Raw genomic sequence first — 19,607 nt, 5'->3', positions numbered from 1 at the left:
ATCAAGCCATCACTCATGTTTCTCACTTAGTGCCATCGCATAGACACCAGAGTCCACACAAGCTACTCATGTTTCTCACTTGGTGGGGTCTTAAACCTGCTCTAGCATAGACACCAGATACGACCCATTAAAGTTGATCGGTCAAATATACTCTCCCGTGTAAAACGAGTTTTCTCATCTTTTCGATCGTCTTTATAAGAAAATTATATTGCCAATCATACCGCATTGTTGATTACTATTGGGACAAATGATCAAAGAAAACAGAAATCTCGCTAACATCCTTTACCATCGATTCGTTAATAGCGATGTTTACAATCGTTTCCGGCTTTTTATTTCAGTATGTTTGTTGTTCTTCTGGTTCAACAGAAAACTATTTTTCTGAAAGTATTTAACGATTTTCCAATTTAGTTTCGGCTCTTTGATATCAGTTTAACACGTATTCGACATTTTAGCCGGTGCACAATTCCTTGCGCGAAAAACAATTCCCGCCACGCGAGTGCACGCCGAATTCGAGTTCACGTCACCCCGCTTTTACGACGACGCATTGTAATTTCCATTGTTGTCGCAGTAGTGGGGTAATCGAACGCTAATACGATACTTATCCTTCGTGACATTTGGCACTCGAATGAATTTCCAATTTCCCATGACACTGAGTTAATCAATCAGTCATTACTTAACTTTATGAAGTGAACGAGGCATTCGAACTCAATAAGCTTCATATTTCGCTTGGGTATTTTGTGGCCTTCAACAGTTCAAAATTTCGCCCAAGGCTAATTTGCTCCTGAGGGGCGCAATCAGGGAAATGGTTTTTATTGAACCTTGGCGACCTTAGTTATTATAAACAAATTCAGCTCATGTTAAGTGAAATGTATAAGAAACGCGAATTAGCTGCCGAAGGGGAGCACGAAGGCGTAGTGGATAGAGTGGCGGACTAAGGACTGGAAGGTCGTTGGTTCGGCACACTAAGATCTTCTCCGTTGAGGTTCGAAGGTTAAAGAAATGCTTGGTAGCTGCTCTTAAACATCCCCTAGAAGACCTTATACACAGAATTACGAAGCGCTTTGACGACGATGTCACTCGAAAAGCGCCATGTAAGTAATCGAACATCAACTTTTAACCGTCAACCGCAAATCAGCTGAAAAATAGCAAGAAGGTCGAGAATAGCTGAGGATCAGCGTCGCTTTACTGTCAACCCTGCAGATAAGACCTACCGACCCCAATGAAGCTGTTTTGTAGGGGTCGATGTTATTAAGATTTTCCCTGATTATCCTTTGATCAGACAGTAAAACAAGGGGAATTTAATAGCCTTTGGTGCGAGCGGGCTATGTTCGAAGACATTTAACCGCGTATTGGGGTAGGCCTGAAATCTTTTAACAGCGAGGTGAGTGGTATAATAAGGTAATTACTATGAAACCGACAGCCTTATTTGCGGGTTTCATTATTCATAAACAGACCTCCTAAGACTTTAACTATAAGCTTATATATCGTAACCCAAAAATTAAAAAGACATATATTTTCATGAACCTTCACTCTCATTGTCTAAACTTCACCTTCTTGAAAACGTTTGGAAATAATCGTAATCCAAATCTCGAAAAAATGTTTCAAAGAGAAGTTTCGGCTTTTGGGTATTAGTTTAACGCGTATTCGAAATAGAGTCACGAGTCGCAAAAATTCCGAGCTTACAGTAAATCACGAGGGGCGCAATTAGGGAAGATAATTGGCAACTTTTGGATTTTGTCGGCATCGTCATATTTCCATCAGCAAGGCAGCTTTGGGTGACAGAGAGGGGCGAAAACAAAGGCGAAGTCATTGCTTGTTCGCCAAAACCTCTAACCGACTTAACGTCGAAGAAGTCGTCTTAAATGATTCCATTATCGAGAATTAGGCACTCGAATCATTGTTATGATTTGATTGGTGTCTTGCTTAGAAATGTCATGCTTTTTACCTCTCATCCGCACCATGGTTGTCGGTTGCCGAGGGGCACAATCAGGAAAGAGGTCTACATTTCTCTGCACCTTGGTTGTCCTGAAAGCATCTTCTCCCGGTAAAATGTAAAGGCTGTGCTCTGGAGATTACGGGGCGCGATCGTGGTAAGATCATTTCAAATAACTAACCGAAAAAACCTCTCCGGGCGATACCGACATTGCAAATGCAATGGTAAGTTGTGTATTAATAACAATAGAGAGTTTCAGCAGGGGTGAATTTCACGCTCGAATGACGTATCCGTGTCAGTTTTACGTATGACCGCTACACAAATTACGTTTCATCATACGTAACATCGATACGGATAATTCATACGGGAGAGATTTTTTCTTTGCTGATACTCGCTATTAGAGCTTAAATCTTTTTCTGTCAAACTATTTGGGGACTGCAATCTCCTTAATTGAAATACTGCTCATGTTTCATTCAGCTTCTTTGTGGCCATCAGAAGTTCGTCCAAGGATCAGTCAATTCCCCAGAGGGGCGATTTCAGAGAAAAAGACAAAATTATTTCTTATTAGTGCATTCATGGCATCCTCAAGAGTCCTGATGAGAAACCCCTGTGGCAATCATTGCATCAGTCCGGTAAAAACTTCCCAATAACAAAGACAATGGTAAAAAAGACAACAGGTAAAAAAGACAACATGAACAACGGTTGTGGTAAAAAGGCAGCCGTCTAGGTGGAAGACAATACTCTGCTGGTAAAAATGACTTGGCTTGTCTCTCTATCTGATATGCCTAAGTCCCCCCCCCCGTGCCAGTCTAAAAACAGGCATACGTACCAGATGAAATGACGGAACTTCGAATACGTACATGTGTAGTTTGTACTACGTCGTTCGCAGAGTTGCGAAACCTTCTTATCATCTGACACGGTTCAAACGTGAAATCGAATCCATATTACTCGCTGACATACTCTGCACACCAGCATATCGCCAAACCTGATATTAATAATACAATTTTATCACGATTTGTACAATTTGTTATTTTCCTTAGGGAGACAATCAGGCGAAATCACGAGTGGCCCCCAAAGGCTGTTGCCCTTAAATCCACTCGGCCCAATCACGAGGGATGGATACTGCCGTGATTGGGCGTTGTGTTACAATTGAGGCAGCGATTCCTTTAATACTGTTCCAGACAAAATTTCATGAGGGTCTTTTTATTTTCGCCGAATTTGTGAATAATTTCGGTTCACGTTAATCTCAAAAATGTTTGAGTATTGGAAAAAATAATCCACAAAAATAGAATTGGTGATTTTTAAAGAAATTTTCGACAATCGCAAAAAGTTCAACGGCGTGAATAATTTGCAGTTCATAGATGAAGTCCGTTTCACGAGTTGTTCCGCCTTATACATAAAGCAAAACATGACAAGTGTTTTGCCCCGAATTGCACGTTCTTGGGAAAAAGTGGAGAATGTGGCATAAATTTTTAAAGATTCTCCGAGGCGAATTTCAGTTGTGGTGTGTATGTGCCGTGTAAAGTTTGAAATGTCCTAAGATTGAGTACCCGGAGAGCAAATGAGTCTGTTATGTGCTGTTATAACCAGATGTATTGGTAATAATGGTAGAAATATACAGTAGTCCACTCCTTTACAGGAACGGACACATTTTCCAGGTAGACAATTTAGACTGTTACACCTGTTCTCGTCGACGTAATCCTGTCGAATTCGGTTAATCCGAAATGCACAGGGGAAAATGTCTGGCTGTGGTGTGTTACATCTGCTAACAACCATATAGATTGTACTTGTAAGGCGTGAATGATATATGTTTAAAAGTAAATGCGGTTCGTGACCCGTTTATATTTACTTCATCTCAATCACAGGGTCAGCCGCTCTGTTGATGTGCTTCGGAACTTCGTGCCGTGACATTCGAAAAGCGGCGAGGAAATTTCCGGATCATATCTACCCTGTCAACCCCGTATCACTCCTAGTATTAGACATAGGCGCGGTTTCGTACGTTCCCGAACTAAGAATTACGAAGATGTCACCACCTGCCATGTTGGAGGGACCGACAAGAAAACGCAAGTCCAAATGACTATGACAGCATTTGATTCAGTAGTCGGGCACGACAAATCAGTGTTCTGCCCTCCAACATGACTGACCGTAAAAACACTCGACATACGACCACTGTTTTCTCTTTAGCTGATGACCATCCGTTTCTCATAGAAAATGTAAAAGGGTCCCTTGAAGAGCAAAACTGTTTTGCCAATCCATCGAACTATCTTAGACAAAGTTTTGAATAAATTCGTAGCGCCGAACTGGCCGAGCCGTCTCGAATTTGTTTACATTGTAGCAGCGCCAGTCTTTCAACAAGCGCAGAATTGGGCGTAGAAATCATGCAAAATACATAACACTGGATACACCTGACTTCAAAATGGAACAGGGCAGCGGTAGCGCAGTGGAAGAGAGGTCGTGGGTTCGATTCCCAGCCGAGTCACTCCTTGGTTCCCCGACTGGTCAAGTTCAAGTGAGCGCCTTATGGTTGCTCCTTGAAACCCCTGATTGATTTCTGTGGAGACCGGGGTAATAATGTGATATCTCACAGCGCTTTAACAGTTCCATTACTGAGGAGTGCTATATAAATGCGTGACATTATTATTATTATTAACGTGGGTTACTTTTTAACTAGAAGTTTGTAATTCGTAATTCGTTTCTCGTACGATTTCTTCTTCTTCTTCAGCGTTCACCCTGTACTTGGAGGTGATTTTCTTCAGGGAGTATTCCTCCTTCAGGGCGGAGTAAGCGTTTATACGTGCCACTACGGTTATGCGCCAATTGCCGTTATTGGCCTACTGAATCCGACTTCGACGAGAGGTTGATTCAACGGAAGTTACTCATGTTTTTTCACTTGGTGGGGTCATTAACCTGCCCTGACATAAACACCAACGAACCTCGGTTTTAAGTCTCATTCGAAGGACTGTGAAGAGCCACGGGGTTTTAGTTCATTGAAAGCCACGCCGGTTCATCCAGAAATACGAGACATTGAAATGCGCAGTGGGGGTAAAGCCTAACCAGCCGATTTTCACGTCAAGAAAAACCTTCCTATCGGGATCGACAAACACCATTAGGCAAAGCACGTGAGTCATGTTCCATTGCACCTATGTAACACGAGTTCTACATGACATTGTTCTCCGATAAAATACCCCAAAAATATATGCAATGTAAAAAGAGGGGTGGTGTATAGGGTTACGCTAACAGACGGTGGCTAATCTTCCAGTGACATAAGTATCAAGTTTGAGTTACTGTGTGGTTAAGAGACTGGGTTAGCTGTAGGAATAATGTCAGCGACTAGTATAAAGTTTGAGTTACCGTAAGGCTTGGAGTCAGGTCAAGCTACAGGAATAATATATGTCCGACACACTCCATGCGGGGTATCAGACACGGGGAACGTTGGACTCGGGTAACATATTTACGCAACGGCCGTAGAGGCTACGTGTACTCTAGCTGCAGCGCAAGTAGCTTCTTTTCCACAAATTTGCTGTCAACGCACAGAGAGAATAGCGCGTTGCCAAATTCATTGAATGAAGTTATGCTGGGTAAGAAATACCATGCAATTTTTTTCAGTGTCAAAAATCCTATCGAATGAAAATGTGTCAGGGGTACCGTGTCACTCGTACTCCATACCGATATCTTTATATTTTATAACAGACGTTTTTGAAATAACTCTAGATAGAAGAGTCATCTCAGGGATTGTTGCATCAATTTCCCCAACACTCACTCCCATGGCTACCACATCCCGACCTTTAAATCCCATTACTGCCATCCATTTTATTTGTTTAGCTGTTTGCTTGCATGGATGTCAGTCAGTTTGACGGAGGCGCGGGCAGTGTGGCCTCGTGGCACGGGTCTCTGCAGCTAGCGGTCATGAAGTCTTTCGTTCCATCATCACCGTCGGCGTGAGACACTCGTCAAATCGCTTTGGACTTAGCTCACTGCACTCAGATGCCTCGGGTCTCGGATCAGAAGCCATGAGCCCCTTTGGTTTCATCCTTAATGCCATTGTGAGACACGGGGTAAGTCTCTTTGGGAAACTTGGCTCGCTCCATACACTCATGTGAGGACTGAATAATCACCGGTCGGAATTTGTCATGTTGTCGCGCCGATTGCGCAGCACACTTAGCTCCACTTTAAAAACAGTTGCAGGGTAGACCGGGGTTTTAATGTTCTTTTGCTGGTATCATCAGCCTCCCAAAACTTTAACTTTCACAAAGCTGGCCTTAAAGGAACACCGTATCATCCCCAAGATCATGATCAATGAATACACCCACAGGAGTGAAATTTAATTAAGTCAGATTTCATCGGAGAAAGCGGCACTCTCGGCACGATTGAAGGTCTCCGAAAAGCGTGTCACTTCTTAATCCAGGTATGAGACACTCCATATCAATTTGTAGATTCAAATCTATCTTCAAATCTATTTCACGAAGTTCCGAGCGCAAATTGATCTTATTGGAGGATCGACGCACGGTACTGCGAAATTGTTGATGGAAAATCTATATAATCTAAATTACATTGGCTAATGGCTATAGCCCACTTAGGCAGTGTCTTCGACAACATCGGATTGAAGGTATTTACTCAAAACAATTGAAGTTAGCCCTTTAGTCTATTCAACGTTTTAGATCATGCTTTAAATATTTTTGAAGTGTATAATAATACTATTTAGTACATGTATATGGAATATGTACAGCGGCTGGAAAAAGACATCACATGATTTTTTTTTCAACATGAAAATTTTTTATTTTTTTTCAGGAAATATCTCGATCGATGGACATCGATCGCTCGAGATAATAAGTCCATCGATCGAGATATTTCCTGAAAAAAATTTCATGTCGAAAAAAAAACTCGATCACCCGAGATAATGCCTCGATTGCCCGAGTTATTTATCACGAGTGATCGAGATATTATCTCGATTTCTCGAGATAATACCTCGATCGCTCGAGATAATTAGTCCATCTATCGAGATAACATTTCCTGAGAAAAATGTTCATGTTGAAAAAAAATCATGTGATGTCCTTTCCCAGCCACCGTAAATATATGACAATTCTGTAGAGAAATGTATGTGACTGTTTATTTACCATTACGCTGTGTAATGCAATGGCTCAAGCTTGGAACCAACAAAACACCGAAAAAAACAAATTTTTAAAAGTGTTTCCTCAGGGCGATATGAATTTCGGCAAAATATACTGGAATGAAGACCATTTTGGCCTTGGTGCATGCATTAGCAAAGGAAACCTTTTAGCGGAAACCTCTCTATTACGGACACCTCTCTATTAAGGACACTAGTTTTGGTCACAAATAAGTTTATCCCATTCAATTTGACCTCTCTAATCAGGACACCTCTCTATTAAGGATATCACTTGTCAGTCCCGAGTGTCCTTAATAAGGAGGTTCTACGATAAGTGGTGATGATAATAGTCGATATCGTTAGGGAAATAAGTGCAATCTAATCAAGCTGGGCCCCAAATCCGATTCAATAGAAGACTAGCGAAACTGTCACCACAATTGAGATGACGTTGATCAAATAAAATTCAATTGACGACCAGCGAGGATGTCATAATGACTGATGCGACAATATGATCAGCATGACAGAGTGACAAGTCTATAAACGGCTGAGTGACATTTCCACATATTGTCCTGAAGCTAATGCATATTCGCTTGACATTTCCGGAACGTGCTCTTAGGTTTAAAAGGAGTTGAACGAGTTATGACTTTGGGTCGGATTATATTCTGACAACTTGCACCCAACCCATCCTGAGGCTGACGAAATCTCACATTTACGTAAAGACTCACGGGATCGAAAAGCGGGTATTCGAAAAAGCTGGATCACTGATATGCTTTATTTACTGGATTGTGAGTCATAGATCACCACCGCCTAAATGGATTGCCAAATTGCCAAATTGCTAACATTTCCCACCATGTGCTTCAAGTGCAAACAATGGCACTGCCAACATGGATGCCTCAGTCTTAGACTCTTCACCAGAGAAATCGCCGGGATATTACCGGCGGTTCTACATAAACTACAACGCCGACAGAAGGTGTGAATGACCAATCGGGGCATTCGATTAGACAGTTGATAATGACAGCATGAGGCCGAGTATTGCAACATGCACGGTAAGCCTACAGTACAGCATCGCAGTGCAAGTGCAAGGTATAAGGAACCAATTTCTATATACTCATGGATATCATATCCCATTTTCCGAACGATCCCCAATCCAGGCGGTGGTGATCCATGAGTCACACTCCAGTGAATCCAGCAGTCCAACATCCAGCTTTTTCGAATACACCCGAAAAAGTGCTGAAATTCCAGCGCTTACCCAATTTAGCCTACTTGCTATGAGCAGACGAACAGGCATTGTGCATGGTCTTATGACATTGACCATTGATAGTGGCAATTGTATCCAATTAAACTGTTTTTCATATCGTTCTGGCCAAAGGTACTTAGTTGAACTCAGAAATTAGAGCAGATCCCATTTATCAAATGATAGTGGTGTTGTACAACACAAGATTATCATCACGGTTATGGCAAGCCGTTCGTCCAATAATTGATAAAATCTAGTTTTCTTGAAAAGAACCTGGTTTTCTTCTTAAAGAAACTGGTTTCATGGAAGAAAACCATGTTTTTTTCAATGAAACTAAGTTTTTAAAGAAGAAAACATGGTTTTCTTCCATAAAAGGTTTTCTTGGAAGAAGAATAGGTTGATTTTAAAAACCAAGTTATCTAGTTCAAAACCAGGTTTTTTTAAAGAAAACTAGATTTTTTTAATCAACTTATGCTTCTTCCAAGAAAACCTAGTTTCATGGAAGAAAACTATGTTTTATGGAATAAAACAAGGTTATATGCATTTCTTTTTCAAAACCAAGTTTTTAATGAAAAAGACCAGGTTATTTTTAAAACCTAGTCTTTTTACATCGGTTTCCCAGGGCTGTGTAACATCACAGTTTATGATCACACTATTACAGTTTAGGCACAAGAGGTCAGTCTAATATATCCATCATCGATAAAAATACATGTTTGGTCGTCCGTAGCTCTTCAAAGGTTGCAAAAACTAACGTCTAATAACCACACGGGATTAATATTTTCAAATTGCCACGCCTGTTTTTATGATATTGATTATTACTGACAACAATATTACGTGACAATCAAATTGATTTGCACTTGACGAAAACACAATATTACATGTAGGTGACAATAAAAATAGATTTGCTCCGAGTGAAAAAAATTATTTTTACTGACATGGCCAATGCTTTTGAGTAACTCCCATATTGATCAGTCATAAGTTTCTCTTTCATCATAGGTTGGTGTAAATCGAAGTTGACCCCAAAGAACCTTTAAACAATAATGGTACATTTAATTACTTCGGTCAAAACGTTTTATTGTTGAGCAATGATGCCCAAGTCGCCATGTCATGCGATATCATACGGGGTTTATCTTAACAGGGCGTGTTCGCTAATCCCCCGAAACGCCAACGTGAACACTTATTTCATTGTTTCACCTCCAGATAACTATGTCAAACAATGGGATAGGCGTTCGCGTTTTCGTTTCCGGGGGTTTGCGAAAACTACCCAATGATGACATTAAATGCGGAATAACATGAATGAATGGGCAGGTTTCGTAGGCCTGATTACGAAGAGTTACGAACGACGAGGTACTATGTAACTTGGAAACTGGGATTTGACCAAAACCTATTGCAGCCGATTTTTTTAACTGGTATGTCAGTATAGTCCCCTAAATAACAACTGAAATTTTTTCCAAAATATTTTTATTGGGAAAAGGGCCAAAATTGGATAATATACTAATTAGCATATTGAGTGAATGTAAATATTTCGTAATATTTCGTAAATGTATATTTCGCGCGAGTAAAAAATGCAGCTGTATAAAGTTCGACGACGACGACGACGACAATGCCGATTTCCCCGATTCTTTATGAAACCAGGTATAAACGACTGTCGCATAAATGCATCAGCAGAACACCTGACTCATGGCACCACAGACTTTGAACTGACTCGTTCGCATGAATTGCTAAACCTGCCTAATGTAATGCAGCGGTCAATTACAACTCTGAACCCCCCCCCCCCCCATCAGGGGTCGACACTGATGCGACGCCACATCTGCGTCGCATCCTGAGGTTTCCAAAAAATCCCTAGCGTTGAATTCCTCACGAACTGAGTTAAAATCAGCGTCGAAGTTCGTCGAATGTCTGAAAATAACAAAGATGATCTTTGGTGAATTCCTGCGTACGGGACCGCCGAACATGCCGAAAGACCGTCGCATGCCTGGCGACCGCGGTCAGTCATCACCCATGCACGTTTTTCCAGCCTCGATTTCATTTGAGCATCATCATGGCAGCGCACTTCAAGGATTGTAGCGAGAGGTGAGTTTACGGTTGCTTTTATACATACACAGTGGACTGCTCTTAGGCCTATAGCAGCATCGTTATCACAAAATTAAAGGAGGCACTGTTCAGTTGATTTGCACAAACCAACCAACCCTTACCCAGATATTGGAACAAGTCTATTCATAATATATTTCGTACCCAAAAATGTGAATTGGTGTGGCATTCCTGACGTTCACTGTTCTGACAAGTGAAAAACAGGTGATGCTCTGAAGCTCCGAAAAAGAAGAAGCAGTGAATTCCTGGAGCAAGGATCCTGTGCTCTGGGTAAGAAACTGTCGATTCCTGGACGATCCCTTTTTCCCAGGTGTCAAAAAAAAGAGTCGAATGTCATGGGGGTCAGAGTTGTAATTGACAGCTGCATAACGGCGGCCTACCTTTTAAATGTTGAAGTTTTACGTCTCTTCAAAATGCCTCAAACCTACCTGCAAACAAAAAAGCAGTAGATACCATTACAATGAAATCCAGACTCTGATTTGGAATGACGGGGAAGAGACTAACGCAGGCTGTTCGGCAGATAATAGCCTGATCCGGCTACGATCGGTCAATCGAGGGTCTTTGCAAGACTGATTACCGGCGCAATCGATCATCTGCTAACCCGGTTGTAACAGGGCGAAGCCTTCCTCAGAGCATATGATGACGTGTTAAGGTGACATTAACGTAACCCTGAACACATAAAGCACAGATATTATCGACGAATAATTGTCGTCTTGATTAAATGTATCACTAACAGTTTATCAGAGAATAATTAACAAGAAAAAGGCTTCCCCACAGGGTTCCGATACGTGATTAACTATTTCGCTGCCAGTACAGTTTCACGCGTTGAAACCCATTCATTGGATCGATCGGGCTACAATAAAAAAATCATCAGCCAAGTCCAATGGTTATTTGGAGGGTCCCCTGGATAGACCTGATTTTGATTCTGGATATTTCATATTACTTCTTGGCACATGAGTACATTGGACAAAAAAACCCAACAATCCGAACATTTCATCAAGATTGGTCCAGAAGCAAACCGTACAGAGCGGAAATTGTCCGAATTCGATCAACCTACCCAGATGGATGATAGAAAACAATAGTTAGTAAGATAAAAATATCCTGTTTGATCTCGAGGTCAATACCAATAAAGATCAAACTTCAAAGAAATCCGACCAGTAGTTCGCCCTCCAGAGCCCAAAAACGATACGGATATTACATTTACGAATGGACTAAAGCCTGAGCTCGACCAATGACCCGCAAATAAACCGGCAGGTGCAAATGCCTGATTGTAACAAAATGAAAATGCTCATTTATGCGCATATAACATACACCAATGAACTAACAAAGGAGAAATATGCAAATATTCCCCAACTATATTCTATATCCACTAACAATATATTCGATACGTTTTGTTGAAATTCTAAGCTTGTGAGTGGTACTGTACAGCTGCGATCCAGCATGAATTAGCAGGCTTTGAATTTGCGCTGATACCTCGCTAATGGATTGAAAGATCCAACTGTGTGTTTCTCGCGAGAATCCGGTTATATAAATTGGTCCCTTTCACAACAAACAGTTAGTTTGCCTGACGCTAAATTGACGCGAAATCAAATTTCCATTTCGTCCTTTGTCACCTTATTACTAAGACGGCCAAGTAGAAATCGAATGATAGCCCAAATATCTCCATGTTCCCGGAAGATCCATCGGGGATACTTTAAAGGGCATTATTACCAAGCTGCCAATGTTAGTCGCATTTGTTTTCAACATCGAATTGCAAAAAAAATCTATATCTGAATGAGTTATGCCAAAGAAAAAAATTTCTGATTGAGCTATATGCAACTGTTTCACTTTTAGCCCAAATTGGACCCGAGTGAGCACTCCGTGCAGCGATCATCTTTTTTGCGGATCGATGCATTGGCGACGCGCTGCACAAAGGCGAGGAACGGTATCATGGTGTCACTGATTGCTTGATCACCCCGGCAATGACACTAGCGTCGTGCTATCGGGCCGGTTTACATAATATTGTATACCTCGGATGTACTCGGGCATGTCGGGCGGCGCGAAATGTCTCCCCAATCTCCAGGCCTCGTCAAAGGTAACGGTGGCTTAGCGATACTTGCACCGTGCACTAGCGTACTTCTGCTCCGCAGCAAATGCTAGGTTGCCTCTCATTGGGATTGAGGTCTCCGGTGTTAGGAATTGCGTGTTCCAAAAATAACAAGTGATGTTTTGTCGATTATTTCAAAATTGAAAAAACATCAACCACTCACTCTCAGAAAATTGCTTACTAATGAAATAAAAAACAAACATGCAGCAGGGACAGGCCACATGGCTTGTAATTCAAGTGTAAATTGCGCGAAATTCGAGTTCTATCGTGTCTGTACATCACGTTAATTCCAGTTCGAATAACTCTGCATATTTTGAATAAGAAGCCATCGTGCAAAATGTTATTTAAGAATTCTATGAAGAAAATGATCTGAAGCATTATCAGCTGACGATCTTCAAAGAAACAAACCTAAGATGTTATCAAATTTTGTTCCTCAGAGTCAATCGGATTTCAAACATTTTATCGATCAGTAAAAGTGCTTACTATAACCGGTATAAATTTCTTGATACGCACTGTTAGCCCGAGTAGCTATAAACGGGTGTATGTAAATCTAAGACCTCAGACCTAAGACCTCTCTTAGTTTTTTTTACTACAGATCCCTGAAGTAAAATACTAAGACCCATACTTTTTTCTTCAAGTTTTCGGTTAGCAGGATTTGGTGGTTTGCATCAGCAATAAAACATCACCAATATGCATAGATAAGTTACTTTAAAGGCAACATATCAATGCCACAAAAGAAAAAAGTTATGGGTCTTAGGTCTTAGGCCTTAGTTTTGTACACACCCGCTATCAACTTATGCCTGGTCTTGAGGAATATGCCTAATTTGTTTTAAACACCCTCTCTGCATTGTTCTGGGGGATATTCAACTTTCTTTTAAGTCTCATTCCGTTTATTTGCCCATTGCTGGCTCAGGCCAAACCGACCCTCATTAACGCGTTTCATGGGGGGTCAGTAAAGCTGATCTTTGATGCCCCTTCAGGTAAGCTGTTGAGTTTCTGCAGCCTTTTGCTCGGTTTATTTTTGCAAACGATTATGCCAAAGGAAGTGATAAAACTGATGCTGATTTTTTTCCCCCGAACAACTCGATATAAATGTCACAAAATGTCAACTTTCTGAAGTTCAGAAGTGCAGTGCAACGAGATATGCTTCTATTCCTTTCAAATTTGTCAACATGTTACACAAGACACAAGTTCAGGCATGTCAGACTCAGTTCAACAAACAAACGTAAACACTTCAGAGAATCTCAATCCCTTCACTGTGATGATAGTAACAGAGAGATCAATCAACCTGATACGGCGGGTGAAAGGAGCGTTATCATAAAGGAGGGTAGTGTTACTTATGTGAGGAGCCTCTAGGTCTAGTGGTTACATTGCTAGCTATCACGCAATAGGGCCCAGGTTCGATCCCGGGGAGAACCCAGGATTGTACAGGAGCCTCATGGCCTAGTGGTTAACACTGCTGGCTACCACGCAATAGGGCCCAGGTTCGATCCCGGGAGAACCCAGGATTGTACAGGAGCCTCATGGCCTAGTGGTCAACACTGCTGACTACCACGCACTAGGCTATGAGGCTCCTGTACAATCCTGGGTTCTCCCCGGGATCAAACCAGGGCCCTAGTGGTTAAAACTGCTGGCTATTACGCAATAGGGCACAGGTTCGATCCCGGGGAGAACCCAGGATAGTGTAATACTTATAGATGAACCGACGTAGCTTTCAAGGAGCTAAATTCCTGGCTCTTCACAACACGTCAAGCTTACAACGTATAACTATTCGAGAGTCTGTCGGAAAAGACTAAAAGCCGTGGTCCCTGCCCTGAGTGTCTATGCCATAGCAAAAAAAGATCCCACATTAGGTAGACAAAAGCCTGTAGGGCCTGTATAAAAAGGCAATTATCTTAAAGGGCGGCGTTATCTATGGTTCATAACTGAGAGATTGGGGAAAAGTATAAACTCTCTGTGCACTGTTCTGTAAGATATACAAGTTCATTCATAAAAGTGTGACGTTCTTTTTCTGAATAACCCGATGCATAAGTCACAGAGGTCACTTATCGAAGGTTCAGAATCAGTACAGAAAGATATGCGGCAACTGTTCTCGAACATGTCAAAATGTTACACAAGTGTCAAGTTCAGACCCAGTTCAATACACAAAGATGAGAACTGCCTCAGACAGAACCATCATCTCTGACCAGAGAATCAACCTCGAAACGGAGTCAGAGTGAAAGGAACATTAGCTTGAATGGGGTTGTTCGCATGACCAGCTCCTTCCCGTTTTTTTACATTTTCTCTGGTGGTGATAATGTACCTTCTCATTTCCTGTGTAGTCCGGCGCATATCAGTTACCCGGCCTGATGAGCATTTAGGGCCCAAATAGGGTTCCATTCAGACAATCGCGTATGACTTGATGATCCATCAATTGCTTCGATACCGTCTGAGGCGTGGGAAGGCCACTGTATAGCTCGCACGAAAGTCGCTTTAACGCAAATAAGCACATTGGAGTCACGGTCTTTTTCCCAAGCCTGTACAAAAGGTCAAGTCAAAGCTGAAATCATTTAGTTTGTATTATCAAAGTGCTTTCTGTGAAAAGGCGCTTGATCTCCCCTTCTTTTATATCTTTTGTACTTACGTACACGTTTTATCATTATCTATACTTTGTAATATGCTCTGTTTGTTACTGTTGATAGAATATAATATTTTAAGGAAGTACATTGTAATAAACAAAATTTCAATTGAAAAAACATGGATCCTCGTGTCCGATGTTTACATTCTTACGTCATCCTCCTTGACCAATCACCAGCTCCTAACAACCCGCCGTGCAAGTAACTTAGGTATCTATACGACAAGGACGGACATTGGTCATCAAAAGCAACCTGACGACATGAATCTTCGGCGCGAAGTTTTCGCCAGTGTTATGATTATTTGGAGGAGCCATATTCTCCGGCGAGTGATCTAACAATCACCAATCATGACCGTCATTGTCGTGAAATATACCCACTAGTACGACCCAATGTGGAGTTTATTATTTACTAATCATCGACTTTCAAAATGTAAAATACAAAATAGGGTACAAATGTTCTGAATCAGATTATTTGCAATCAAAACGCGTGGAAATTGTTTGCCCTCCCGTAATCTCGACTTGTCATGATATCGAAACTCAATTAAATAATTCAAATAAAGTAATAAGTGTATAGCAAATTCAGCAGACCGTGTCAAAACCTATTTCAGATCATGATTTGAAATTACATATTCCGCGATTAGATTGACGACGCGGCACGACATGCAACACCTTTTTCGTACGAATTGATTATCGTTTTCATCAAATGTATCCCCGAGTGGACGCAGATGAACATCACCTAACACGATTGCAATTTGCTAAGTGTGTTTTTTTGCGCAAACCATTTACAAAACCAGGTGAATTATGAATCAACCCCCCATGTAAAAACTAATTTGATGACATGGTTTAAAAACACTTCCTACAGGATTGACTACACGTCATCAAGACCCCCATTAGGGTTGTTTCGTGGGGTCGGTGTCATCAACTTTAGCCCTGATAGCCCTTTTATAAGACAGCAAAACAATGGAGATTTTGACAAAGGTGCGTACGGGCTTTGTTTAAAGACAATAGACCGTCCATTTGGCTAGGCCTTGATTCTTTTAACTGCAACCTGCGGTGGCTGGGAAAAGGACGTAACATGATTTTTTAAACATGAAAAAAATCGGACGTATTATCTTGATCGATCGAGATTATCTCGGGCGGACTCATTATCTCGATCGATCAAGATTTGTATCACCTTGGGTAATCGAGATGATTATCTTGATCGCCCATCAATCGAGGTATTTCAGAGAAAAAAATTCACGTTAAAAATGATGTGATGTCCTTTCTTAGCCACCGCACAAATAACGTGTGCGTATAGTTTTGTGATTATTGCAATTTATAGGTGTCAATATGAAAGATATCCACAATCTGCGTTACAATTTTCACTCGGGAAGAAAGTAGCGGAAATTTGACTTTATATAGCCCAGAGCAAAGCTTTTCAATTTGTTAACTTATCTTGGAAGCGCCCGGCGGCCCTTGGGGATCACACAAGATCTGTCACGAATACTTCCTGCAAGTGACATCGAATGAGCAGATTGAATGATTCAAATCTGGTTTTCATTAATCAACTCCGAGGGCTGACACTGCGGATTGTAGACTTATCAACACGCTGTGTGGCTTTGATACGTCTCGCAATCGTTGATGGAGCTAGCGAGGTCATCATCAGCCGTTAACGCGGCTGTTATTAATCATTTCTAGTCATGCATCTTATGCTATGAAGCAAAGTGCTCACGTCATTCTTAAGGCCGCTGTGTAAAAAAAAACTACAAGACCAAATTTTTATTCAAAGTTTGATTTTTTTAATGACATTTTGGAACAAAACGTTAGTTGAAAGTTTTGATGTCAATAACCCAAGCTACGAAATAATAGTATGCGCATGTAATTAGTGTACATTGACATTGTGCATTGATTTTGACATTTTCAACTCTGTACGGCTTAAATTTCTTTACGAATTCTGTGGGCTATTTCTTGTTCACGTATCTGACATTAAATATGCCAATATCGATATAAGAAATACTGTAGAAAAAAAACGCTTGCAGGTCCATGTCCATAATCCATTAATTTGCCTACATTGAACTTGCTTAGAAAATCTTTAATAAATGCCATCCGCAAATATTCATTTTGACATGTTTGAAAACGTGATTCAACTTGAAATCTGGCTAGACTATTTTTTAACTCCCTGTATGATACCAGTCGTCCTCGTTCTTCAAATGAAACATAGCGGCGGCCACACCGGCCCTTCGGGCAAATACGGCTGAATTACAACGGTATTGCTTCCGTTGCCTTCGCCAAAACGTATATTGTCTGGAAGCTGAGCAATGTTAATACACTGAGGGTCAAGATGATCTCGCAATAAATCGAATTAAAAAAACCCCAGATAATCGAGTAACACGTTTTGTCTAACGTATTATACTCATACAGCTGTCACAAGTGATTAATGTGCACTTAAAATTGCGGTAGTGATAATAACAAATTTTATTCAATTTCCAACTGTATGACTTGTCGGGAACATTAACAGACGTTTTGGCTGCCCATATCTAATAAAACAAACACGCTACCAAACCGTGTCCCGTAAATTACAAATAGTGATAAATCATACTGGAAATCAAGGCAAGGGCTAATGAGCGCATTTGTTATTGTCAATGACTCATGAGTCATTGAATATAGATATATATAGAAATAAAGACTGGTGAGCGACTATGATCTGTGAGGATTTGGTGTCGCCAATGTAAACATCAATTGAAAATGTTGATTTATCGTTCCCATGTCGATTTAATACTGAAATTACCAGTATTGAATAGAATCTCAGTCCCGCGGCCAGCACTAATCATTGTAGACAATGGCTATGGTAATATCGCAGAACTGTCCGGCTGGTATTTTCTTTCGGTAGCCGCAGAAATTAAGCATTTACTGATTAAGCTGATGCGAAAAACTTGATATATAAAGCCTATGGTTTTCTCGCCAAGTCTATATCACTGCATATTTTAAATGCCTCTAAACGCCTAGTGCCGAACCTTATTCACTGCGACAGTAGTATTTTGCGGTTATGCAGACATTGGATAGTGAGTTTTCGCAAATTCCCTAAATGTCAACGCGAACGCCGGTGTGCAAGGGATAGTAGTCCTAGGGCTGATAGTCCGTGTAACAATAGCCCGCATTGCTAAATGTTTTGGTTAGGGTTAGCGGTACAATAGATCATGCTGCTTAATTGGTCAAATACAATGCTACCGGACTATGACTCCAGGGGGACTATATCCGCTGTCACACTGGTCCCATTGATTGACATTGTGATCAGGATCTCATGTGACAGGCGTTCGTGTTGGCGTCTAGTGGGCTTTGCGAAAACTTCCTATTCTATTGATATGCGTCCCGTACGTTTCGAAGGAGGATATTATTCCCACCATCAGATGGCTGTTGGTCAAGGAAGCTACATTTTTTTCATTGATCACCCTAGCAAATTTTCCATCCCTGAGTAAAGGTCGCCTAAGACCCGGATATATTTTGCCCTCATACGGACCGATCACCTAGAGTTGGAGTGAAATGGGCTTAAATGTCTTGTCATGTCACATACGTGTAGTTCGGCGGGTCAATCACCAACAACATCATAAATATTAGATATAGACATCAAACGCTTCCGTTTTCATCCAATTTCAATATCATTTTTTCCGCTTGTTTGCACATGATACCAAAACAATATTGCAATGTGAACACTTTCCCGTTTCAATTTCCTTTCCCCACATTCGATCGAATTAGCCAGCTGCCACCGACTGTGTCGTAAAAACAGACCCCAAGTAAATAATGTCGGGTGTCACCACGATCATTAGGGAGTTTCCGCATCGCTAACGATTACGATTACGATTACGATTTCAAAGTCGTAATCGTAATACATGTACTCTCAAAACCGGCATGAACCAGAAATTTTGTTTCCGCATTCACACCAACGACTTGGTGTACTGTAGTATAGGCCCTATACTCTGCTCTGGCAGCACTTTTCTCGGCGCTAAAACATGATCAAAATCGCCGTTGATCACATTAAATGCAGTTCCTATGTTTGACAGATATGTTCTAAAGTATTCTTCAATGAATATTTCACCTTGAATTTGATATGTAGCGTGGAAAATAGGCTTTTCGCTCATCCATGTTATCTTTCTTACGAAGATCAGCCGGAATCCTCGTAAGAACGAGACGAAATTACCATCGACGATTTCGCTGGGGACGACGTAGCACCAAAAATCGATGACGTCAAACACAAATCGTAATCGTAATCGTAATCGTAGGCGGTGCGAAACCTCCCTATTATCAAAGGAGTACCACGCAAATTCTGTGCATAACTACGTGTATGCTATGTGCCGTAGATCATTTTTCAGATTGTAGGAAAAACTTTCATCAATCAGTAACTCGGCAAATGGGGAAAAAAATCAGCTTGTACCCTATCTTCCGGTGCGTTGAAAAGTGTTGGTAGTACATATCAATACACACTGAGGCTATACAATTGTGCCGGTGTGCAAGGAAGCAGTCCTAGGGCTGATAGTCCGTGTAACAATAGCCCGCATTGCTAAATGTTTT

General features: G+C 41.1%; 1 protein-coding gene across 5 annotated transcripts in view; it reads right to left on the bottom strand.

The window, feature by feature from the left end:
- The window catches only part of LOC135502008 (uncharacterized), a 188,193-nt gene that overhangs the window by 162,897 nt on the left and 5,689 nt on the right, over positions 1-19,607 (bottom strand). The window contains exon 2 of one of the 5 annotated variants that reach the window (XM_064794441.1): positions 10,743-10,790. The exons of the other annotated variants lie outside the window; for them this stretch is intronic. The gene's annotated coding sequence lies outside the window, so the exon portion shown is untranslated. The remainder of the gene's footprint in view (positions 1-10,742; positions 10,791-19,607) is intronic. 5 annotated transcript variants of the gene reach the window in all.

The sequence above is a fragment of the Lineus longissimus genome, chromosome 18 (assembly GCF_910592395.1).
Source record: "Lineus longissimus chromosome 18, tnLinLong1.2, whole genome shotgun sequence".
NCBI lineage: Eukaryota > Metazoa > Nemertea > Pilidiophora > Heteronemertea > Lineidae > Lineus > Lineus longissimus.
Note: the sequence above shows the minus strand (reverse complement) of the source record. Positions and strands in the feature narration are given on the sequence as shown.